The sequence below is a fragment of the Bacillus rossius genome, chromosome 7 (genome assembly GCF_032445375.1).
Source record: "Bacillus rossius redtenbacheri isolate Brsri chromosome 7, Brsri_v3, whole genome shotgun sequence".
Taxonomy (NCBI): Eukaryota; Metazoa; Arthropoda; class Insecta; order Phasmatodea; family Bacillidae; genus Bacillus; species Bacillus rossius.
In genome coordinates, this window is record NC_086335.1 from 24,316,341 (window position 1) to 24,342,470 (window position 26,130).

The 26,130-nt window shown below is 38.0% G+C and overlaps 1 protein-coding gene across 6 annotated transcripts in view; it reads left to right on the forward strand.

The window, feature by feature from the left end:
* Window positions 1-26,130, forward strand: part of LOC134533752 (guanine nucleotide-binding protein G(q) subunit alpha) — a 112,176-nt gene that overhangs the window by 21,767 nt on the left and 64,279 nt on the right. The window lies entirely within an intron of this gene.

A 26,130-nucleotide genomic window follows, 5' to 3' on the forward strand; every position in this document is an offset into this window, starting at 1 on the left:
TGTAATGCATCGTGCTCCCAGACAGTTTTCAGAGAGATTCTATTAGTAGATCCTAAGCAACCATTCAAATTATTAAGGAAAACTTTTTTTATGGCTGACTTTATTACCTACAAATAATCCATTTTATTTTTAAGTATGTTGTATTTAGTTCATAACACCATTTTTAATTAGCTAACCTTACTGTACCTTTATAGTCTCTTTTTAAAACATAATCCTACCTAAATGCTTATTAAATAAGGGAAACTACTGGCAAACTATATTTTTCTGTTAAGATTATGTTTGGTTATGTGACTGAAAATATAAACTTTTAAGAGATGGTGTATACTTCTTTAATAATGTTATGAGTAATTTTTCAGATGTTAAGTAAAGAATCAGAAAATGTTAACAAAGGGTGATTTTTAGATGATTGACTATGTTTAGGTAAAAATCATTGAATTTTATTTGTGTTGTAACATGTTCTTAACAATAGTTTTACTAGTGATCTGAAAATATTGAAATAAAATTCTTAAAATTGTATTAAGAGTTTCTCTGTATCAATTCAATGAATATATTCTCTAACATTGAGATATTTATAAAACAAATACTGGCTTAACTATTTCGAACAGTTGTTTTAAAATACTTTACTGTATCTGTTGGGACAAAGAATACCAATTTGTTGTTGTTTCCTAAGTTTACTACTTTTAAAAATTACTGAATCTATTGGCTGTATTTTTTTTCTCACATCTTAAAGTAGTTTCAGAACCCTTTAGACTAGCTGATTCTGAGAAATACAGTTATAACATATGAGAAAAGACTGTTTAGGTTAGGTAGGAAATATAAATTACCATTTTAACAAAATTATAAATTAATATAGCTGACTAAGAAGATGCACGAAGATGATAGTCTCCAGAATTACTAGTTCAGTCTTTATGACCCAAAGCTTTATTTGGTTTAGTTTAACCAAGGTGAAGAACCAGAAGAATTTTCACAAACTGCTATAAAAGGTTTATTTGTGTCTAAAAATATAATAGAGGTATAAGTAAGTTACTTAAATATCTCTTAGGAGAAGGGGTTGAGTAGAGAGCACTTTTTAAAACAAAATCATAAATTTTGTACATAGTGGCAGCTGGGGTAAAAAAAAAAATGCACATAATAACATAAGTAGGTGGTCTTAAAGGGGAATAAGAATATACATTTTTACAAATATATAAACAGTCTAGCACAGATTTCACGTATTATTAAAACCAACTTTTCACTTGAGTTATTATAGCCTATACATTCCAAACAGTTTTAAATTATGATATTTGTTTATTACAGTAAATAACTATTCACAAGGTTGTGCAGTTAGAAATGTTAATATAATTAAAACATGCATACAATTTTAAGAATAAAAAAATACGCTAAGCTAAAAAAAAAAATATTTCATCTTCCTTTATCCATATGTTTAGGTATTACCAACACTGGTTAGTTTTGCACTGGTCCAATGTGATTTTCTGTTGAAACCCAACCTGGCAATAGGTTTGTTATCTTGCTACGTAATTCAGATTACCCAGCTAAGAGCTATTATATAGTGTAGTCTCAAAATTGCAATGAATCTGTAATGTAAACGGCCAAATGTACAACTAAACAATCATAACACCTTAAAGCTTGGCTAATTTTTAATCGCATAAAGAGCATACTTAAACATTACACGATAATGGAACTGAATTTAACATTATTCACAAAAACACAGCTATTATGCCTTTGTTTTGTCCACCAATCTCTCTGTCTCAGTCTCCCTCCCTCACATTGCATTGCATTTTCTGTTTGCCTTCTAAAGCAGTAAATGGTGCTGAAAGCAGGGTTGATAATATTCAGTTTGTTTTTCAAACCATGATATTCACTACGTTCACTTTTTCTTTCATTATTTTGGAAATAAGGTTTCAAGGACACTAAAAATGTTGAACTTTCTACCAAAGGACTGGAAACTGGGCAGTTATACTTCATACACTCTTACCATAGTGATCATATAGATATTACCTTTCTCTGTTTTCCTCTTGTCCCTATGGACCTTGTAGCAGTGTTCCATCTATAGCTTGTCTTAACATAACACACTACCCCACACATCACACCTAATTGGCAGAAGGAAAGAGGAGGGGGGGGGGAGAAAAGAAACACAGACTTTTGTATTAAAATCTTGAAGCCTTTATTCATTCCAGTTATAATTTTATGTTGTGGTATATACTGTGCAACTATTTGCCATTAAGCTTATTAATGATTTATAAATGTCAGCAATTCTCTAAAATTAGGTTTGATAGATTTTATATTTAAAACTGGCAATAATTAAGCTTGAGAAATGAAGCTTCTTAAATGTGGGTGTGTTCTGCCAAGGCTTGAACTTAATGGACAATAACAAATGAAAAAATTCTATGCATCAACTATTTTTATACCACTATTTCTCTGATTCGCACAAGCCTCAATTCTTCTTTATAAAATGCTACAATTCTATAACATCCTTAATTTAACAATAAAAATTAAATTTAATAAAAAAGACTGCTGACTGCCACCTTAAAAATCTATATTTTTATGTGTGTAAAAGTAACAAACATGATTATATAAACATTGCACAAAACTTACCCATTTACTTACATGTTGACTTATTGCACCAGTTTCCACATCACCTTAGAGGAAGCCCTCTGGAGGTATAGTGCTCAATGCGTTATCTCCTATTTTTTTATACATGGCGAGATTCCCCAAGAGGCCTATTGCATTCCATGTTCTGGACTGCACCTGGAAAAGAAAAAAAGTTGTGAATTCACCAGTCAAACTGTTATTAATTATACAATGATAATTTGAAACTGCTGTTATATACATTCACAGAAAACCACAAAAACTAACCTATTCAGGTGAAATGACGTTCAATGAACATTGAAATTTTACTTTGTGGAGGTAAAAGTTCTGTATTTCTTATCCAAGTTAACCATGTGATCCTGATGGCATGATCCTGTACACCTGATGCGCGAAACCTGACGTAAGTTAACTTATATGTAATTAATTTTTACATCAGGTTTCACGCTGTTGCACGAAAAGCCTCACCGCTACACGCCTCCCCACTAAGAAAAAAATAAGCATCATATACTGCGGGATCAGGTATACAGGATCATGCCATCAGGATCAAAGATATATCTGGATACACCTGGATCCGCAATATGGAACTTTTACCCTTTGCGGAAAAGCCAAGACATAAGATATTTACCAAGGAGTAAAATTTTATGTGTGATACCGACATTTATTCCACACTATATGCATTAGTCATAACATAATGTATACAGGATCATGCCGTCAAGATAAAGAGCACATGACCTTTTGTCGTAAAATTTTATCCACTAGTTAAAACATTGTTGTGAAATAAATATACAGTGCCAAATAAACCAAATTGAAATATTTAGTTTCAATTTTTCGGTAAATGTTCCGCATTGTGTATCCAAGTTAACCCTGTGATCCTGAAGGTAAGATCCTGTACACCCGATCCTGTGGTACATGATGCTTATTTTTTAGCAGTGGAGAGGCACGTAGTACCGATGCGTTTCGCGCGATTGACATAATTTATCTTATACGTAATTTATTTTTTACATCAGGTTTCACACTGTAGCGCAAAACGCATCGGCGCTACGCGCCTTCCCCCTGCATAACAAAATAAGCATTATGTACACAGGATCAGGTGTACAGGATCATGCCATCAGGATCAAAAGTATATCTGGATACACAATAGTAATACGGAACCTGTAACATTTTCCCCCCTCAAATATGACCTGCTTCAGTTTTTTTATTAAAATTAATATGTCAAATAAAGAGCACAAAACTACTGATGATGTACAGAACCTAAACTTAAAGCAACTCTAACCTTGATAATCCTGCTTACTGTTGCTTGATTCAAGTGAATAAGGTCACTACAAACAATATGAAAAATAACAAACACAGGACACAGGTTAACGGACTATAAATAAATATAATAAAGGGATGTTCATGACAGCGTTACAAAGAAAACCGACAGTAAATAAATTTTATTTCTAACAGTTGTTTACAACTACAACCAACATAGGCATCGTCAAACTTAGTACACACTTTAAATTTTATTCTCACATACCTGAAAACTGTTACTGCCATAAAAGCGTAATGCAGTGGTAACTTTAACAATTGCTGGCACCGGCAAACCACATTTATCTCCTTTGTCAGCCGCAACAAGCGGAACGATGGTACCAATTACAGTTTCTTTAGTAAAAAGAAAACGTTTCACAAACTCATCACTAAAAAATTCAAACGGATTATCCCCATCTCGAAGATATTTTCTAGGCGGCGGATTGTAGGGAACATCCCTAGCATATCGCATAAATTCCACAACTCGTCACCCACAATGCGTCGTACAGCTTCCATGATGGGAAAAGTAGCACTAAATAGCAATTTAGTACGGTCAACCGGCGACTAAATATTCGCTGCACGAAAACACTTAAAAAATAAGCACCACTAATACTTCACAACCTGTGCATACCGAAATTGCAATTTAGTACCACTTAATACTCAAATTTAGTAATAGTATGGTCTGTGCATTCGGCCCCTAGAGTCCGCATCTCACCCTTCAAGTCGGTTCAATTTTGTTATTAAAAAGTGTATTTTTAATTTATTACATTAAAAAGCGTACTCTTAAAAATCCCATAAAAACATACCTAGTTTTGATGATGACTTCAAGTCGTTAGAAATGCGTTTGAATAGTCGTTAAAGGACTATTACACACTATTTCGGACTCCTAATTCAACTGTGAGGTATTCCACACCACCCAAAACTCATTCGCGGCCGAGTGCGCCACTGGACGAAATTGTGGTGTTGTGCTTTGGAGCACTACCTGGTGGATTTGAGAACCTGGATTTTATAAAGTTTCTCTCCAAGCTTCTGATTGGGGCCTACCCTTTCTGTGTTGTAAAACTGTACTTGCTTGTAGTTTGAATTATGTGGCTGGCGTCGGTGACTGGGCGTGTTGCGAACACCTTCCTTTCTGTAGTCCATCTTGCCTGTCTTTTTCTCTTTTTCTTTGTCTCTGGCCAATACCTCTTTACTCTTTCTTACCACTATACGTCTTCCGACTGTTTTTTTTTTTTTTTTAAGGTTTCTTTTCATTGGTATTCCTAATTCTATCTCTTTTCACTAGTCTTTCCACACAGTTTTTCTCTCTCCGCGTTGTCTGCTCTCGTTCTCTCTATCTTGGTCTTATTATACTCATAGTTATTTATATTTATTCAGTTTATAATTTCGTCCACAGCGAGGTCGTTGGACATAAAGCACACACAATCAAGGAACGTGGTAGGAATCCGCTAAGGCCTAATGTGAGGATTCATTCCAACTTTGCCTGGAGTAAGTTCGGAAATTCATAGAAACCGAAATCAGGATGGAGTGCATTGAGATTCGAATGTGCGTCCTCCAGAATGCTAGTTCAGTATCTTACCACTGAGGCACTTGGCTCCGTGCTCTATTGTGCCTTCTGTCTCTTCTCCGTTAGGTCTTTTCTGCTCCTTAGTCTACATACAGTTACCCCCCCCCCCCCCCCCCCCCCCGCTTTAATCATTCCTGTGTATGGCAAGTATGTAGGAATAACTTTCAGGGGCCCTGCTAGTCGGGGCGTATGTGTGTTTGTGAGGCGAGACGATAGCGCGACGCTCGCTGGTGCTTCAAGCGCGGTGTCGCCTCTGAAGCCGCGTCCACGCCGCACGCGCTGCGCTGCGCAGAACCGTCCAGAAGGGCGCAGACGGCGGGCTGCGCAGAGCCGTGCAAAGGCGAGCGTTGACGAACACGAGCCAGTCCCCGTCGGTGCTTCAAAGGAAATTGTTTGTTTGTGCGTGCGTGGTGTGGACGGCGTTTGACGCAACTTGCAACATGGAGTGGAATCATGAAAATAGCACGTGTTATTGCGTTGTTATAAAGCTAGAAGCGAATTGTGGGATCCACTTAATATTGATTATCATATGAAATGTAAAAAAAAAATAAAATCTTGCGTGTGTTGAAATTGCAAGGAAAATGTGTGGGATTCGAGGTTAGTGAGGTGAAAAACAAAATGATTTCTCTATTGTCATCCTGCAGACGAGAACAAGCCAAAGTGAAGAACTCAACCGGCACTGGAAAAGGTAATCCTAATTGAGTTAAGAAATATACATACAATACATAAAATTGAAATATTATATTCAGTTGTATAATTTGTATAGAATGAAGTTACGTATTGCGGTCTTAAAGTTTCCGTAATGTGTAGATTGAGCTGATAGAAGCACAAAGAAAACATTATTGATGTCTATAGGCTTGCTTACAAGCATGGTCGTATCCAGACTCTCACACTTGAACACACTCACTATGGAAACTGTTGGACCGCACCACATATATTAAGTAATATAAATCTAACATTAAATTACGTGTACAATAACAGCTGTTGTGCTTTCAGGTCGGGAAGAAATATACGAGAGCAGCTGGTTCGCCTTTAAATGGTTGGGTTTTTGCTAGAGGGCATCCCTACCAACACTATTAATCCTGAAAATGTAAGTTCATTTTTTTTGTGAGAGACGGAATTACGATTGTATCAGATAATAGTATCTATTATATGGCGGGTGTGCAAGAAAGGTTACGAGGCTCGATTTATGGTTTGGTTTTAACCTTCCAAATACCCATAATTTGAGCTTTTTAACATTTACTTGTGGAAGACAATAAGTGAATGATTCACAAAGTGTAAGTAACGTTTATTAACAAAATGTGAATTTGCAGTTTTACCAAATGTGTAAGCAATAGACTAAGTTTAAAAAGAAAGTTATAATCTTACTATTATTACTCTCATAGTAATAATACTACATCGTAATGAAATAAGTATTGGAGTATCATCTTGCCATGGTAGACGTCCATTAGTCACAAAATATTGCAGCCATTTAGTCCCTGACTGCTAGCACACTTGAATATTTTCTTGAAATCTTCAAATTGCATAGTGATTGTTGGTTCATGTCGGTTCGCCAGGGTCCTTTAATTATTGAACCATCATTTAGCTCGCTATCAAAAGTTTGAACATGTTTAGAACTTCTACTCTGTCTCAAATAATTATGAAGGAAAATAGTCGTCAAAACAATATATATGGCATTTTCTGATTCCTCAAGCATGGGTTTCCTCAAGACCCTAAAGACAGATGATAAATTCCAAATTAATTTTCCACCACTCACCCGGCTTTTGACAGACGATAGTTGGAAATTATTTCTTTTGAATCATTTCTGTAAGGACCCGAGTAAGGTATCATTAAATTTTCGTGCAAAGTAAATGCTTCGCCCCCCAAAATGACGTAAGGAAAAACATTTTCGCGCCCAGGAAGCGACGTAGGACGCGGAAGATTAAGGGAGTTTTTTTTCAGCAATATGCAGTTCTTGAATATACCGCCATCCGAAATTCGACCCTGAGCGCCAACATCGGCAAACAAGAAATGATAATTAGCATCTACGAGTGCGAATAGAACAATGCTAAAGAATGATTTGTAATGGAAATATTCGCTGTTGATGCCTGTAGCATTACATGATTACCATTCCATCGCACGTAGACAATGAGGATAATTTCACAGTTCCTCAAATTCCTTTGAGCATCGTAGCCATTATTGTTAGAGTACTGGGTATCTGAAAAAATATAATACACGACATTAGCCAGAAATAGTGTATTAGAAATAAAAGTAAATAAAAACCAAGAGAAATGAAATATGTTCTGTAGATATTCATTTTTTAAACACCGACAAAATTTTCTAACAATGAGCTGACAATAACGCAAAGTATTTACAATTGGCACGAGTGGCTCGAGGGTAAGGATTCCCCGTGGAATGTCCTCCTGACATGATTTTCATTGTAACATATTTTAAAGTGTACAGAACAACGCTGTTATTGTATTATTTACTTATTTTCACAACTCTGAAATATGCAGGTTCAATATTGACAACTTTGTTAATTTTATTTCAGGTTCATGAGGACGAAGACTCATTACGTTCTTCGCTTCATGCACCAAATGAACCGCCGGATCACCCAACAGCTTAACTCGAACAACCCCCTCCCACATCTGGAGGAGAGTCGTCGAAATGAAAAATGTTTGTTTCACCGAGAAAAACCCCCCTCCTCCAAGAAACTGCAGAAAAAAGAGGATCCGAGACTAACTTACGCTTACAACGCATTGCAAAGTGTTTCAAACAACACTCACGATGAATGAATGCTCTACGTTCGGAGAACATATATTAACGAAACTATGCAAATTTAACGAACGAAAGAGAATCATCCTGATGCACCGTATCAACAGTGACGTGATTTACGAAGCAAAAATGGAACTGTATGCTCAGCAGTGCACGTACACCAGTGGTTCATAATCTAAATCTACTGCTGCAAATACCACCCCCCCCCCCCCTTAGTATTCATCGCCATGATTATCAACCCCTTCAAAATGAACTGCATAACTTTCTATCGCAGTCACAACTGCATGAACTTTAACAATCAGAAAATAATACCGAACTGCAACAATTTGTAAATAATTATGTTGCCTAAATAAATTGATTTTTAATTTTTGTATGTTAATTTATGTTTTTCAGTCTAATTGTAATTTAATTAAAAATTTTCAGTCTTTGACTTCAAACAAGTGCACAATAGTATCTAATGGAAATATTTGTGAATTGCAATACCTAATAATTTAAACATTTACTTATTTCTTAAGACCATTTATTAGAGCTGTGCAGACTTCAAAAACAATCGTTGAAATACATTGTTTGGCTACTTTAAACATATACATCAAATTTGTAAAGGAGTCTCCTGTTCCAAGAGCCGTAAAGTTATCAACAACCTTTCTTTAGTAGATACAGCTCTCCTATAGTTAGTAACCATCTTCCTTAATGCATGTTCAACCAAAGCGAGAAGATAGTCAAAATCTTCAGATGACATTCTGGTGAAATTTTCACACTGCCCTACCAGCAATTTTTTCACAGGGTTTTTCCACTATATAGTTACCTATTTTTTTAGGAACGGTGTCTGCCAATACAGACGTTTTCTGCGCATTTCCTTTCTCTTCTTCAGTAAATGTTGGTGAATGACTATAAATGCGGCACTTAGCGGTTTGTAGTGTTTCCCATCTTCCGGCACGCGCTCTCACTGGAACATCTGCGATCAGCCGCGAACTCCCAGCTCTGTTCGGCGCTGCTCTGTTTGTGGCTGCTCGTTGCATCGCGATTGGTGTGGACGTGCCTTAGGCTGTGAACTGGCGCGCAGTCTTCTCGTAGTCCGTAGACAAATGTGAAATCTGAGCGGTGACTTTAACATTATATGGCATCGAAACGAAGGTAAAGGTGCAATGCAAGTCCCTTGAGTGCTTTCAAGAATATGTACCAATTGTTAAACGCCTAAAAATAACTCGGAGAACACGTCTTTTAGGCATTCTAACTCTTCTAAAAATACAGTTTAGAAACTTAATCCGAAATCAAAAGTACTTTTCGGCCCTCAGCGAATTCTTAAATGCTTTTCGTAAACAGACCTCATTTGGATATCTTGAGTAGTTCGGAAATCGCGTTTTGTTTCCCCTGAAGTTCTGCACATCGTATGTGTGTCTGGGCAGACGGCGCCCCTACGTAAAGAACCAAACTTTTTTTTTTCTGGAATTTTTAGTGAAACCTTGGAAAACAGAAATTGGAATGGCTGTACCAGAATTCGAGCCCGGGTTCTCCCGATTACGAGTTAAATGTTTTAAGAGGGCCGCCTAGTCAGGGGCGTATTTCTCTTAGTGAAGTTAGTTCCTTTGGTGCTTTCAAGAATCTTTACACCATGTTCCTAAAAACTATTATGTAAACACTCGTTTTAGCCATTTTCGCCATTTTCGCCATTTTAAAAACACACACATCCGCCCTCAGCGTTTCTTAAATAATTTTCGTAAAAAGACACCACTCGGCTATCTTGAGCAGTTTTCAAGTAGTGTTGTTTTTCAGAAGCTCTGCCAGGCAGGCGGGGCCCTTAAACTTTTAACTGTTGCGCCGCCACTTTTTTCATTTACTCCTGTTCGATCGTGCAAACTTGGCGCGACGCGAACTTGCATCCGAGAAGTGCATTGTTATTGTTGGACCTTCCAGTAGCCCGCTTTCTCGTCTTGAACCGGAACCCGAAATAACATTCACGTCCCCTCTTAATCCTCTGAAGCCCATCCTCCATTCTCCTCCCCACACTTCCTCCAACAATGTCCAACATTCAGTCGTGACACTGGGATCAGTGACGCCCATCCGACATTCTGCGGGGCCTGGACTGGAATCCATTTGCACACTCTGCAGCAGCTGCGTCGAAGTTCGAAGTGCAGTCGGGATCTGGATTCGACAGATAACCGCAACGGAACCCAGCTGCTGGCTTTGCGTATCGAGGTTTGCAATCTGTTCTCATGCTGGCTGGTGTGTTCATTCTCTGGCAGTTTCGAAAGCCAAGCCGTTACAGTGGCAGCGTAAGGGACCACCTCTGCAAGTTGCGTCGGTTTTTGCACACGTGGTTGCAGACCATGATCGAGGTTGCCAGCTAATATTAACGTCGTGGTAACTTATGACTTCCCACCCCCCTTCATCGGGGTAATTAGCTGTGCTACTTGCAGCGTGGTCTCGACATGAAGCGCAGCCAGATCCGGTTTACGTTAACCGCGGCCAATGGTTGGTGGTCCCCTCTCCCCCTCCCCGGGTATATTTATGGCATCCAGTCCTATGGCTGTTTTATTCAATAAGTGCATATTTCCACGCGCAAAGTGTATATAGGTCACGAAAGTCCCGAAAGTCGCGTAAAAGTCCCTAAATAACCAGCAATAGTGCAGGAAGTTACGAAACTTAGATTTTTAAGAGCCGTTTGCTAACTTTCATTTTTTTTTTCGATGTCCTCATCTCAGGTTATAGTTGCATGTGGAAATTATCTCTCAAAATGTTATAGCTTTAATTTGTAAGTCACTGTGAATTTTAGGATATTTCGTATTGCATTTGTTCTTGTTTAGTTTCGGTTATGTATTTGGATTAAAAAATCACCTTATTAAAAAAAACTTTAAAGATGTTTCTTGAAATGTTCTGAAAAAGTCCTGACATTAGTTCACAAGGTATTTATAGACACCCTGTTTTTGTTCTTCCTGAAAAATAACTGCTGTTGATTTGCTTGTTCTAAAATTTTATATTCACATAATTATACAACAGGCTATTTTCAGGTTGCTAGTTTCCATACCAGAGACGACGGCAGCGTGGTTAATGCGGAGTTGTCACGGTTATTAATGGATCCGCTAGAAAAAATTATACTGTGTTGCTTTTTACATTTTTCACTTAACTTTTATTTCATTTTCATACGGTCATTGAAATTAGCATACAGGAAAATTGGTATTTTCTGAATTTGGAATGAATCGTTTAATTTATTATTCTTAAGTGATTTGACATAAATCGATGGTATACTGTGCAAGGTTTGTGCATTTTCAAGGACTGCGCAATACTAATTTCACCGCGTGGTAGTTATATTTTTTCGTCGTAACTTTATCAAGGTTTATTTTTGAAAATGTGTTCATATGTTCATGTCTGATTTAAAATTTATAACAACTGTGGTCACCAGCCTTTTTTTAGTAGTAAATGAAGTAATGAAAAACTACTAGTTATGATATAGCTAAAAGAGCAATATTAACTTTCTTCTAAGACTTTTTTGTCATAGATAATTAGTAGGAATTCTTTCTGTTAGTTGTTGAAGTACTCTCTCAGTTTAATGGTTTGGGTTTCTCCTGTGTTTCTTGCTAATATATCCTGTGTAGACATGTTATAACGGATTATTACAAGTTATCACGATACTTGCTTTAAGAACTGTGTTGTAATGCATCCACAACTTAAAATTCCCTGTGTGTGGTCATGTTTAATTTTTTGTTTTGTTCTTGCTGCTTTTTATGTTTGTAGCTTGAATGCCCCTAGCATATTTTCAAAATTAATATAATTGGGATACAGTAAGGCAGAAAATACTTAATCGAACGTTGCACGGGCAGAATACCGGAAGGTTCATCAGATTCTTAGTTATTGGATTATATATTATTGGCCGTTTAAACGTCCGGGTCAAAAAATTTGCAACTTTTTTGGAATGCATTATAAATAATTTTGTTGGAATATAATTCCGGGTAGCTTTTAGAAAGCAGAGACATGTGATGTAAATATTGTGGGCTAGAGAGAGTAGAAAATATCATTCGTCTTAAATTGCTTGCGTGTTATATGTTTTGAGGCTGCCTTTAAACAGAGGGCTATGTTAAGCAACTTACTGAAGGTCTGGTACACGCAGTGTAGTGTTCATGCGTAAGCGGAGTATGAATGTCCGGGGGAGGTAGCTAGGCCGTAGCCAGGATTTTGTGAAGGAGGGATCCAAGTTAACCATTATATAATTTTTACAAAAGTTAGAATTGAATGTCACACAAAAATATCACGGAATGGTAGACTTTTAGAACATCGACGTTTGTACATATATCAATTTTAGTTATGATTTTGCTGGATTAAAGAAAACTGAACATTTTTATTTTTGGTTTATTTAATTGGTTCTTAAATTAATGGTTAGATGATTTTGTTAAAACAAGTCATAAATTCATATTATATCAATGTTACTATATAAATGAATCACACATGTCAAATTTGCGTGAAATACATGCTTACCTTAACCGCGTACAAACCGGCATTATATATAGACTACTTTGAAACACTATCTGCTATGGATTACAATAATCCGTTTATAGCCTATGCAGCCAAGTTGCTACTATTATTTAATATTCTGTCTTGATTGATTTTTTTCGTATTTGAAATCCTGGAAGGAAGGGACCTCCCCCTGGCTACGTGCCTGCCTGCAGGATACTGACATGGCATTGTCATTGCGATAGATGGCCTTGCAGAGCGCTCAGTCCGAGGCGACTGCCTGTCATAAACGTTTGTAATCCAGCCGTGATTGTACCAAGCATGGTCTTCTAGGGGAATGTAGAGCTGAGGGGGGTTCCACGCTGGACTACACGCACACTATTTTTTTTTTATATCCTGGTAGGACGAAAATCACAAGTCTATTGCTAATAAGTAGAATTCATAAGAAACCTTATAAGTTGCGCGATACATGCAGACCTTCTTGTTTTCAGTTATGGCCGTGGTACGTTTACAGTCTCTCTCTCTCTCTCTCTCTCTGTATATATAATTGGGTTGAAAAAGTTGTACGTGAAATACTAGAAAAGGTGCCGGGGGGGGGGGGGGGTGAATCAAACTGTCCCTCCCCGGGTCCTAGGTTCCTGTGACGGCCCTGCTTCTCAGAGCGCCGTGAAGGCAGTGTGAGGAGTGAGGCGGCACAGTCGTGGGCAGGCGACTGGCCGCGCGCCCAGTCCTCAGGCGGGAAGCCGCCCATCTCGCGGACCTCTTTGACCGGCGCGCCGCCGCTGGGGCGCTCGTTCCACACGTCGTAACGTGTCGGACATGCACACTGTCGCTCCATTACTTTTTTTATTTATTATTAGTTGATAGTGGCCTACAGCCTAAAGCCCACGGCCGTAGGGAAATGTGTCTTTATGCGAAGCTTTTACTTGATCATATCAATCAAATCTCTGTATGTAAATTAACACCCATGCCTTACCCGGGACTCGAACCCAGAACCCCTCGCACCGCAAGCCGGTGTGCATCCGACTGCGATACGGAGGTCGGCTCCTCCATTACTAATGACGATCAAGGCGGCTGGCACTTTTACTTGGCGCACGTGTGTCATCAGGTTTCCTACAACCAGGACTGTCAAGAAGGGGAAGGGGGCAAGGGGGTTGTAAAAATCCCCAGGGGCCAGGCTCCAGGAAGTGGCAGTTTCCATCCACCACGCCATGTAAATCAAGAAAAGAATCTGCGCAGGTGGTAAACTCAGTTTCTGCACAGTGAAGGGAACGGCGTACACTTAAAACTAGTGATAGTAAAATGTCACCAGTCTCGTATACTGGGCGATCGCCCCTCCCGCAATAACCACTTCAATAAAGCATATAATATGGAGTGATGATAAAACTAATATACTACCACTTTTAAAGCCAGTATATGTAAAATGGTACTATTTTACATTTCTTAGTGCTGCTAGATGATTTAACTTTTTGACGTGTTATAAATCCGTTAAAGTAGCCCTTTAAGGGATTATTAATTTACAAATATTCGGACTCTCATTTTATTATATAGGTATTCACTGCCACTTACGTGCTAAGCCTAGTCTGCATCTGTGTTAGTGAGAGGGATGATAAGTGCGACACTCACTGGTGATTCTAGCGCGGTGTCGCCTCTAAGCGCAAGGCTGTAGACTGGCGCGCAGTTTTCTCCTAGTTCATAGGACGGCTAATATATTTGAGCGGTAACCATAACATTAGATGACTGAGAAATGAAGATAAACGTGTAATGCAAGGCCCTTGGCTGCTATCAAGAATCTTTTACCGGGCGTTTCGTGTCCTACATTAATTATGGGAACGCGCGTTTTAATAGTTTTCACTCTCCTAAAAATACAGTTTAAAAACGAAATACGGAAACAGAACTACCCATCCGCCCTTACAGTATTCTTAAATACCTTTTGCAAACAGACACCATTCGGATATCTTGAGCAGTTTTCAAATCCAGTGGTTTCTTCTGAAGCCAAAGTAGGTGGGATCCTTAAAAACACTCTGGTCATCCGCCTCCCAAAAATCTAAGCTTCTCCGCCATTGCCTTGTAAGAGGGCATGGGTGACGTCTCCATAGTGCATTCGACATACAAGTACGTGTCATTCCCCCCTCACAAAAAAAAACACATGTTGTTTAGAAACTGAATGCAGAGGCTAATGTTTTGTTTGAAATAGTTTGGATGTTAATATGTTTGAGAAAATACTGTGGCAAATATATTTGCACATTATGTCGCGAATTTTTGTAAGTAATTCTGGTTCGTGAGTTGTAATGTTTTGACGCCACTTTCACGAGCCAATTCGGTCGCTCGGTCATCAGCTTACGCGACTTGTTTTTTTTTTTTTTTTTGAAGTCCATTGCAACTTCTTATTTTTCTTCGGGCTCTAATCGAAATAACGGGAGAGCATTCAGTTACGACGACGCACCTACGGGATCCGATATTTCTGTTACGTATTTTGCCTCCAGGATCAACCGCTGCATTTCGAAATGTTCAACAGTTGGACTTGCTACAGCAGTTCTTCAGTTACTCTCAAGAATATAAACATCTCCGCCTTGTGCCACTTGTCTCGGGGAGTACGCGAAGGCGTGGCTAACAGACAGCCGTTGTACTCGCAGCCGTGGTGATGTAAGGTGGGCTGGGGCTCGCCGTATCGACCAATGACACGGCACGGAGGCGATTGGGCCGCCGAGGAGAGGCGCGGTTCCGTATCCGCGAGCGTGACGGATGGAAGCCTTCGCGAACGCTGGCGGTGTTTGCTCGGGGACCCGCGCCTTGCGTCACGCGCAGCGCGAGCCGTGTTTCGTGAGGTCGGTTGAAAGTTCGTGTTTGCTCGAGATAATTTCGCGCCTCTCGCCGCTGTCTAGGAACTCTTTCCGTTGTGTGAGCTCACACAGGCTGGAAATGTGAAGTAGGCATGCATTTGTGTTGCTCCGCGTGGCAGCGCCATGGACGACACTGGTTCAACTCATCGATAGTCTCGTCTCTACGCGCTGGTTTTTCCTTCCTCAGAAAAGTCCTGCTACGGGAAAAACAAATAATAATGACCCGTTAATTCTATGGTGGAATAATGAAGACTTTGTGCGGCGTATTCTTGTACTACTTTTAAGTCAATCAACCAGAATTTTTGTTGCTAAACATGCTTGTGAAAACATATTTTTCTAACATTTTTACGCAAAAAAAAGGGGGCCAGTTTTTATAAATGTAATTTCTGGAAAGTTACAACTGTGTGTAAATTGGTGTGTTTTGTTATCATAAATATTTTTTTTTCCTAAATATACTAGTTTGTCATAATATTTTATAACCTTAAACATGAGATTTCGCAACAACAAAAAAAAACACCTCACCCTCCCACCCCATAAAACGGAATTTTGGTCCTCCTAGATGAAATTTTGCCCAACTGGAATTAATTTCACCTCCACACAAGATGAGTATGTTGAGTCTGAGAAATTTCTGAATAACCGTTTCAGCCAAGCAGTAACTGTTAAGGTAACACAGTAATATCATGTTTATATGCCTGTAAATTCAATGTATCAAAAGTATATGTGTAAAAATATTCTCTAAAGATACAACAGAGGAAACAGTGACTATCCAAAAATGCCCTGAAAAACTACAAATGACAGAAATTATTGGACATACAATCGCCGTATATGACCAAAAGTGGTGGCTGGCATATGTGTTGGAGAAGAAGTAAGAATATGAACTAAAAGTGACATTTCTGCATCCTTCTGGTACTACTTCATAATTTTCATATCCAAGAAAACCGGACATATTGTGGATACCACTGACAGGTGGACTTTGTTAAGTTGATCCCACCACTCCTACAGGAAGGATTTATGTAATAACATCTGAAGAAGTAAATGATTAATCTAATTTAGTAAAGAAATATGTAGTAGGTAGGCTAACAGTTTCATAAAACACCTTTTTTATAATTATTATTTAACTATGAACCAATTAGTCGCCCACGTTGCAATTTTGAGAATCACTTACCAAAAGTATAAAATATTAATAGGATTTTTTTTAAAAAAAAATGTCCAAAAATGCACTTCTTGAGAAAATAAAAATCAATATTTTTAATTTGATTTCTCTTAAACACATTTTATAACAAAGTATGTTATGTTGTACATAAAAAAATAGCATTTAAAACTGCGTAAAATGATACCACTCACATCTCTAGCTCAATTAGGATGATTATATAATTATGGTGATCTCAAAATATGATTTACGTTTTTTTTGGCGGATTTTGTGAATCTTTACATAGCCGTAATTTTAAAACCGTTTGAGATATTAAAAAAAAAAGTCGTTTTCTTAATCTCTATGAGGACAACCTTCATACGAAAATTAATCAAATTCTGAGGTCAGGTTTATACTCTGTTTTGATTTGATGTGGAATGACCCAAGAAAATAAATGAAACTTTCGTACCATGTACGCTATTTTTTTTTTCAAACTCCTTAAGTATTTTTGAAAACGTTTGTCTGAAGCAAATTGTATATCACACGTCATTACGGTAATAAGGGTAGAAAGACCAAATGTCATTACTTTTTTAATATATACTATCAAATCCATTATAATTTTTGTAAAATCCTAAATTTTATTTAAATATTTTGGCTGAAAAAACTTTTGATGAAAATAATTATTAGCCTAAAAACAGGGATTGAAATTTAAAAATAAATTTTCTTAGTATCAAATTTGTCAGAATTTATGAATAACCATCTTAATATTACCTTAAACCTTTGTCCAAAATAATTTATATGTCCACGTATTAGTGCAAGGGATGAAAAATAGTGTTTGAAGGTCAAAAATAATTATATAACTACCTTAGTAGGCATAATATGAAAAACGCCAAGACTTCAATGCTGGATGCATGAAGTTAAAAAAAAATAATTCAAAATATTTTCGCTGCATGGAATATGAGAAAATGTTACATTTATATTTTTTGAATATTGGCCGACAAAGGATGTTATTTAGATTAAGTTCTTAAAATGTTCCAGGAGTTAATAGAATTTACCTAAGTATTTCTAAAAAAAAAAAATAATAGGTTCTTAGGAATCTACCTACGTCTGTAGGCTGTGCTGAAAATGATTTTTTCTTCATAATTGTGCTACAAGATAGCAAACTTGACAAACATGAGTGCAGTTTTGTCACGCATTTAATTCACAATAAACGGGTTGTAAGTCCATAGATGTGTTACAAAGTTATACTGATATATAGATATACAATAAATAGTCAAAACGTGGATTTTTTTGTTAGAATGTGGAGTATCAGACCTGCAATTTATTTATAGGTCTTTGTAACATTTGATGTGTTTGAATTAACAATGGGAGATTAACGAAAAGCATATCAATGTTATATAGTCTTCTGTGCTTTCAGTATAACACACACAGTACATAACAAATTCACACATGTCACAAATAATAATACAGAATAAAATTTATTTCAACTAGCACGCCGATCACTTTCATCTCACCATGTCTTCGTTTCGCTTATATTCAAAATGTGCAGCACATGATAAAAATTATGAGTCTCTTATTTAAAAGTAATAGTTTGAGGGTTTTGTTAATTTTGAACTGTGAATAAAAAACGTAAGTCTGCAATATAAGTAAAATATTATAGTTTGAAAACTTTTATCTTACAAGGTTTGATATATCGTTCAGCTATTAGAAAAACCGTCTCTTTGCTCCTTGTAGCGGTGCCCTGGTACCAAGTTTCCAGCGCCTGGATTAGAACGTAGGCCGCTAAAACGACCTTTGTTTGATCTCATTAACGCGATTACGATTTCAGCATAGTGTTAATCTTGGTCTGTTTTATCGACGTTTATAAGATGCGTGTGTGTTTTGTGTCGTAATGAAATTCTTTCATTGTAGGAGATGCACTTGCAAGAACTAGTATCATCGTGAATGCATCCGGTTAGTCGCTGTATCCTTAATTTTAGATAAGGTATCAACATTGTGTTGGCAGATAGGTCTACGCTGGAGAAAGCATATTTATATTTTCAAATGTGCTGCTGTTGTGCTACCAGATGTACCTACAAAATGCCCTGCAAGTTGTAGTTCAACTAAGACCCAACTTAACAAAGGTCGGCCAACATAACGCATACACCTGTTTCAGCCTTTGAACGAATCGCCCTGCCACTTTCTCGTGTCCTTTAATATATTTTCGTACTTTGTGTACAGATCGTCGTTTCAAATCACCGCGATGCCGTCTGAATGTTAAGGGGCCCCCGCCCACTTGGTTACATACGGTAGCTTCAGAAGAAACCATGCTATCTGAAAACCGCTCAAGATATCAGAGTGAGGCGTGTGAGTAGTTTTGTTTCCGTATTTTGTTTTTAAACCGGCTAAAACGCGTGTTTGCAGATAATTTTAGACATAAACGCCCGGTTCAGATTCTTGAAAGTACACAAAAGGACTTTCATTACACCTTTATCTTTATTTCTCTGCCATATAATTCATATAATGTTATGGTACCGCTCGAGTTTCATAGCTGTATGCACGACGAGGAGACTGCTCGTCAGTTCAGAGTCTAGAAGCACCAGCGAGCGTCGCACTTATCATCCCGCCTCACCAACACAGATACAGCCCTGACGAGGCGGGCCCCTTAAGGCGTGATTCATTCACTCGTCCGTTCTTTGTGAAGTCGCCTGTGCTGCGTGGGGCGGTCAGCAGCGGCTGGCGGCTCGCGCGGTCTGGCGACACAATGACAGCGGTCCAGCGCCGGTGTCGGGAGCCTGCGCCCCGCAGATAATGGCCGAATATATTTTCTCTCGTCCCGCGAATACCCCCCCCCCCTCCCCGGCCCGCTTTGTTCCCCGCTGATGAGAAGTGCTGTGTGCAGCTCTCTCCTCTTCTTTGTTCCTCTGCTGCTTCCTGTGTCGCAGAACTCTCTTCCTGGCAGCTCGAGTTAACATCCATTAGTTATTTGTGATTGTGGCCATGTGTGGCAACCTCAGCTGCTGCTAAATGTTGCTAATAAGAGAACAGTTTCAGTGTAGTTTTGTGTCGAAGAGCCGGGTCAAACACGACTGTCTGGGGCCAATTCCACAAAAGTACAAGTCACAAATCTACAAGTACAAGTCTCCGTACCTACAAGTTACATGTTGTTGCAAGTGATCTACAAATAATTGTTAACAAGTGTAGGAATAAAAAGACAATTCTGCGAGTTCGCAATATTAAATCCTGTTTTTGTTGCCATAGCCATAGGCGTGCCTACAGGGGGAGGCCAGGTGGGCCATGCCCCCCCCCCCCCCCCTAATGTAATCACTCAGATCGGCATTTTCTCTAATGCGTTCGTTAATATTCGTATATTCCTGGCACTGTGACACTCAAAACTGTTTTTCAGTGTTGCAGCATGCTAATTAACAATATTTTTAAACATTTTATCGTTCTGGAAATACAGCCGCCTTAGTTTATTTAAAACACGAGGTCATGACCAAGCAAAAAAAATATATATTTTAAGAGGTTTGTTAAAGTTCTGTTGTCTGAATTGCTGTGTTTGCATTCACTAAAAAGAAGTTCATTTCAAGGTAGATCTGGACCAAGCTATTGGAAAATTCGAGGGGGGGGGGGGGGAATGTGTAAGTACCCTTTAAACATTGTCTATGGAAAAAAACATATTTTCAAGATTGTTAAAATTATACGGATATAAATATTAACTAGTAAACATATCTCATTGATACTGCACAAAAATATAAACACGGCAATGAGTGAATGTATTTAGGCTATTTAACATTCTAAATTCAGCCTCTGATTTAAAAATTTAGCAGGGCCCTCCCTAATGGAAATGTCTGGGTACGCCTATGGCCATAACCTAAACACAGTGCATTGGGAATAAAGATCGTTATCAATTTTTTTTTTGCTTGTTAGAAACGTATTTCAAATTTATGCCCCAAGTTGTCAATTTTAAATGAGATAAGGGACAAGAAGAGGTTTTTTTTTTGCTGCTTCTCTAATAAATGCACCAAGAAAGATGAATCAAAAGTTTGTTTAACAGTCCACGAAGAGGCTTGTGGGTTGGAATTAATCCCGGCTGGCATCCCGCACCTGAAAGGCATATTTGGGCAGAATCTAAGGAAAAACGCCCCTTTTTAGTAACATAACTGAAATATTATTATACTCAACTAAAATTACAACTCTCTCTCACACACACATTTTAAATGAAAACCATAACCTCATTTACAAAATGTATAATGGTTTATTAAAAAACTCATTATTAATTTTTATTATAATTATTACAAACCACAGTTGCTAAATAGCTAAATCAGTTAAAAAATTACTTTTAACTACATTAACTTTACCACAATAGTTTGGTTTTAATAAGGTCATAGCTGAAGGTTCGTTGGAAAAATCTTAGGTTAGAGTAGTTTTGGTTAGGTTATATAAGCTTAAGGATTAATTTTTATATGGTTAGTAAAGTATGAAATCAATAGAGGAGTTTGAGCAATTTGTATAATATTTTGTGAAAGTACCAAGCAGGATTTAAAGAAAAAACTAGTTAATAAATAACTACTTATATAACCTACACTAAAACATATAGAAATGAAAAGAAAACTAAAGAAAATTGACATCAGGAAGCAGACGGGAAGCCGAGGAGCGATAATATAACCTAACAGATGTAGATAATGCTGTTTTGGAGATCATTGAATGTGGAACTCATGCTGCTGTGCTGGTCTGCCCATTAACTGGGCAGGATTAATATGCGGATGGAGAGAGCAGTAACCTGAGTAAGGGAAAAACCTCAAACTAGTTAGTCATTCAACAATGATGCCCCTCTAAAATGCTACAGCTAGGGATTGACTTGCCTTACCACAAAAATTAAATTGAATATTGGCATCCCGGTTTTGCTGATACGTAGCCTAGATGCACCGAGATTGTGCCACATTTGCGACTTTAAAAACCAGTTTTTTTTTTCAAGTGTATGTCCTACAGTCTTGGATCTCGGTTGTGGTGTTCCTTGTATTATGATTAGGGACCGGAAAAATTCGCGGATTCAATTACCTCTAGGATAGCCTCCATTATCCTCTGCACATCTCAAGTAAACACGCGTGTTCATTGGGCACTAAATTGTGAGTCGTCTCCACTGGATAGCTTTTGATTCGACGCTTCTTTGGTCGTCTCTCATTGGCCCAGAGAGCTACAGTTATACTGCGAGCCAATAGCAGAACCAGCAGAATTGTACACATGTTTGAATTTCAGCCTATCACGAAATGAATCCGCGAATTTTTCCGGTCTCTAATTATGATGTGTTTAGCCCGGGCAACGCCGGGTGCTCCAGCTAGCAAACACGTGAGAATGCAAGTTGGTAAAAGGAAGGCGGGGGTGTCTGAACCACGGGTGTGTAGTATAGCGCGCTGATAGCGGGCCGGCGCTGTTCCCACACGGACGCCACTGCCCCTCCCCTCCACGGCCTTCCGGGCGCCGCTGATTGACCGCAGATTGCGTATCGCTGCCCGAGACTTCCACCGGGTGCCTGTGTGCACTGTTCACGACCTCCTCGCGGCAAGAGGGAGGTTTCGCAACCGAAACACGCCATATCGGTCTATAGGCCTACCGTTTTTAGACCATCAACATGTTATACCTTTTTTGTTTCCAAAATCTGGCTTCGTTAAAGTGTAGCATTTAATTTTATTAGAATGCCTGAAGTTTAATGACTTACCCGGTGAAGACCTTGGCGTCTAGAACTTAATTAATTGTATTTGCGAGTGACTGAAATTGTAATAATACTCTTAATAGACGCAATGTTATGTGATTCGTATATCTATCAATGTTTGAGTTATGCCGTAGCTAAAGAAATTTTTTTGAAATAAAACTAAACGGCAATGTTACGGCATGAAAACCTTTGAAACCAAGATGTCGTTTTTTTTTATTTTCTTATTTTTACCCCTTAACTGTTCATTGACCTTCGGTGGCTGGCACTCGTGACTGGATTGTATACAGCCAAATAGAACAGTCGGCAAGTCTTCTGCGGCGATACATGGCCGCACAGCGCATTCTCACCCGCCAAGACGCTTTGTGCGGACAGTGTACACTTCTCATGGCGCTGCTCTTTGCCATTAGTGCTTGTTATCCTACTGTCCGAATAGGGCCAGTGAGTGGTCGGCTGTCAAAGTAACTTTTTTTTTGGGGGGGGGGGAGGGGGGGGGGCACCTGCCCAGAGAACAAAACTGATTACCTACTAAACAAAGTTTTCAGGTCATGTGAATGCTAGCGTATATTACTTCATGACGCATAAATTTATTTAACTTTATATTAGAGGAATAATTTCTAAACATTTGGCGCTAAAATAATAATTGCGTAATAAAGTAGCATGGCTGTTAACCTGAATTTGTTTTTACACTTTGACAAATAATTATGCCGAAAAATATCAACCAAAAATATTACTAAAATAACTTACCTTTGCAGCATGTTTTTTTTTAACATGAACTGTGTATCTTAAAACTTAGTTTTGTTGAAATTTTTTGAAGGTTTTAGATGAGTTAATTCACGGACTCTGTTTTGGTAGGAGTAATTTGTGAATGGAACGGAATTCGCATGGAACGGAAATGTGTAACCACGGTGCTGTCATCTGTGGCGGATGCCGCGAACCAAAGTTTACAAAGTCAAAGGGAAACTTGTAGTATTAACTGTTTAGTGAATTTCAACAAGATGGGCAGCATTTTAATAAAATTCCTTCTCGAAAATCGGGTCCAAAGCTGGGGTTTAGTGTGTGATATATATATATATATATATATATATATATATATATATATAAGCTATTATTGGAGCTGTCATTTAGTCGAAAATTTCTGTCTCCTAATAAAATGATTGAATAGTCGACAGCGAATTCTAGCGGCGGATGCGGAAAATACGTGAGTAGTGAGAGCAAGCTGGTTCTGGGGCACAGTAAACAATCAAACAGGTGGGCGTGGCACCACGTGGCCCCCGGCCACGTGGAGGGAATCCTCAGGTAGTTGTTGTCACGTGGAACGTCGTCTGCTCGGGCGACATCATCTTGGTTCCAATTTAGGAAGCTAGGGAGCGCTAGTGTGGCGCCCCACATTAATTTTTACAAGTACAAAAATGGAAGGTATCGCGGCGGCAGGGATTCGTTGGATTGGTAGTCAGCAATGCTAACCACACGAAAATAATAATTTTAAATGTTATAGCCTATATATGCTTATAATTTTTTTTTTGTGTTGTGGAAGTTTTAAAAACGTATGTAGTCCGCCATGTTAATTTTTTAAAAGTACTAGGCGGGAAATTTAAACAAGCCGCATCGGCTGCTAGTCGGCCACCATGTTTATTTTTTTAAAGTACTAGGCGGGAAATTTAATATATATTGTTGGCTGCTAGGCGGCCGGCATCTTTTTTTCGTCGACATTGGAAAAAAAAAAATTTGCTGCTAGGAAGTATCCAGAAAAACCAACTTTGAAAATAAATTAATTTTATATATGACAATCGATTGCTGTAAGCCGCCATCTTGTAGCACCGCATACCAGGCCGCCATCTTGTAGCAGAGCATACCAGGCAGCCATCTTGAATATTAAAAAATTATTTCGGCAGCCACTACTCTATGACTATATATTTCAGTGAAAATTATTGTGTATGTAGGATATTAAAAAGTGAAATTTTTCTCTTAAATTTTTTTTTATTTTAAATTAATCTTACGATATTTCACATTATAACTATTTAAAAAATGTAAAAGTATAATTGTAACATAATCAAACAATTACTGTCGTTCAAAGAAGTCACTAACCAAAAACCTTCAAAAAATTATATCTGTTTATTTATAATTTGCGGAACTGGAATCAAAAGTTTTTATCATTTGTTCTATTTTGTTTATACTACACGTCGAGAGAAAAAAAAGAATCTGTTTATCTTCGGAAATCCTTTTGCCGAAAAGAGTTTTTTATTGTCTTTAATTTTACCAGTGTTTGTTTTATCAAAATAATTCTTACATATTGGGTTGTATAGTATTTTTCTTTCGTAATCGGTCTTAGTGGATTACTTTATCCAAGAAAATATTTAAATACAATATTTTAAAATGGAGAATAGTTATGGTTCGTGGGATTTATGGTTGTGTTTTTTTATTGTATCTCATACTTTAAGTTGTCAAGTTAATTCGACTTTATGAGTGCAGTGAGTCTACTTAAGTTTGACTAAAATGTGTGTACTTCATCTTTGCAAAGTGCCTACTGTGAAACGTGTTAATACGTAGGCTTTTTATTTTTAGTCCAACGATCAGACAATATAATATTGGTAAAATTGATTCCTATGTAATTTTTTATCTCGTTAGATAGTGCATGTTTCATTGCGAATTATGAAACTGCAGTAATTTTGCAATTTTTTTTATAAAAATAGAATACCGACAGTGATATTATTAGCCTTGGCAGTGTTGCCGTGGAGTGTGCTGTGCAGTTAGTGCGTGCCGTTGCGGCGAGGAACACTTAGCGCATGTCGGGTAATCGCTCGCGGGGAGGCTGGTGCTAAGTGGGCCTGTGTAGTTGCTGCGACCCGCGGTCCACAAGCCCGGAGAGTGGACCACAGAGCACGAAGTAAGACTTGATTGTCCGGAGCCTTTCCCCATGGCACTTGTCTGTGTTCGTTGTTTACTATTGAAGTTACCAGAGTATACCGATTTCCATTGCAATACAATTATAAATGTTTCAGGTCAGAGGAGAGGTACTTACAAACTTCTCGTGTTATGTTTTTTTTTTTTTTTTAAGATGTAGTCAATTTACAAGCATGTAGTTTTGTTTTGTGGCAAATATTAATATATTATTTATTACATATACAACGACGAATAATTAGAATAACTTATAGGCTTTCTTGCCACAGCCATATTTTAAAGAACACATACTGCATTTATTCCCAGTCTTGAGTTCTAATTTTGAAAAAAAGTATTCATACACGTACGTTGTTTCATAACGAAGGTTTGTATGTCTCCGTAATATCCTTAAGCAAGTCCTTAGTTTGATTTGTATTGCTTAAGTGTCCTTAATAACCTTAAATTTTACTATGAATCCCGTAAAACTCCGCAAGAACATGTTTTATAGTCGCACAAAAACTAGTGCTGTACGGGATTGTGAAATTCGAGAAACGTTTCGGGATCACAATTTTTTTTTTCCATCCTTTATGAAAATAGATTTCAACTTCTTCAAAAAAAATTTTAGAGTAATTTAAGGTGAGTGTTTTTATTTTACAGTACATCTGGCTACGTGTTTATATTTAGAGGTCATTTTCGGAGTTATAATTAACACCGTTTTATCCAGCTAGTCGCGTTTTACCGGCACACCTATAAGTATATGTTTTAAAACAGCGTAAAAAACAGTTCCCGTCCTGTGATTAGTTTATTTCAAAACGTTACGGAGAGAAGGGAAGCATGTATAGATCTGGAGGAGATTTGACTACAAACTATATCGTTAGTACTCGGCAACCTCAACTTTCACATATGCCACTCGTTTCCGGAGGGTAGTACACGTCAACTGACCGGA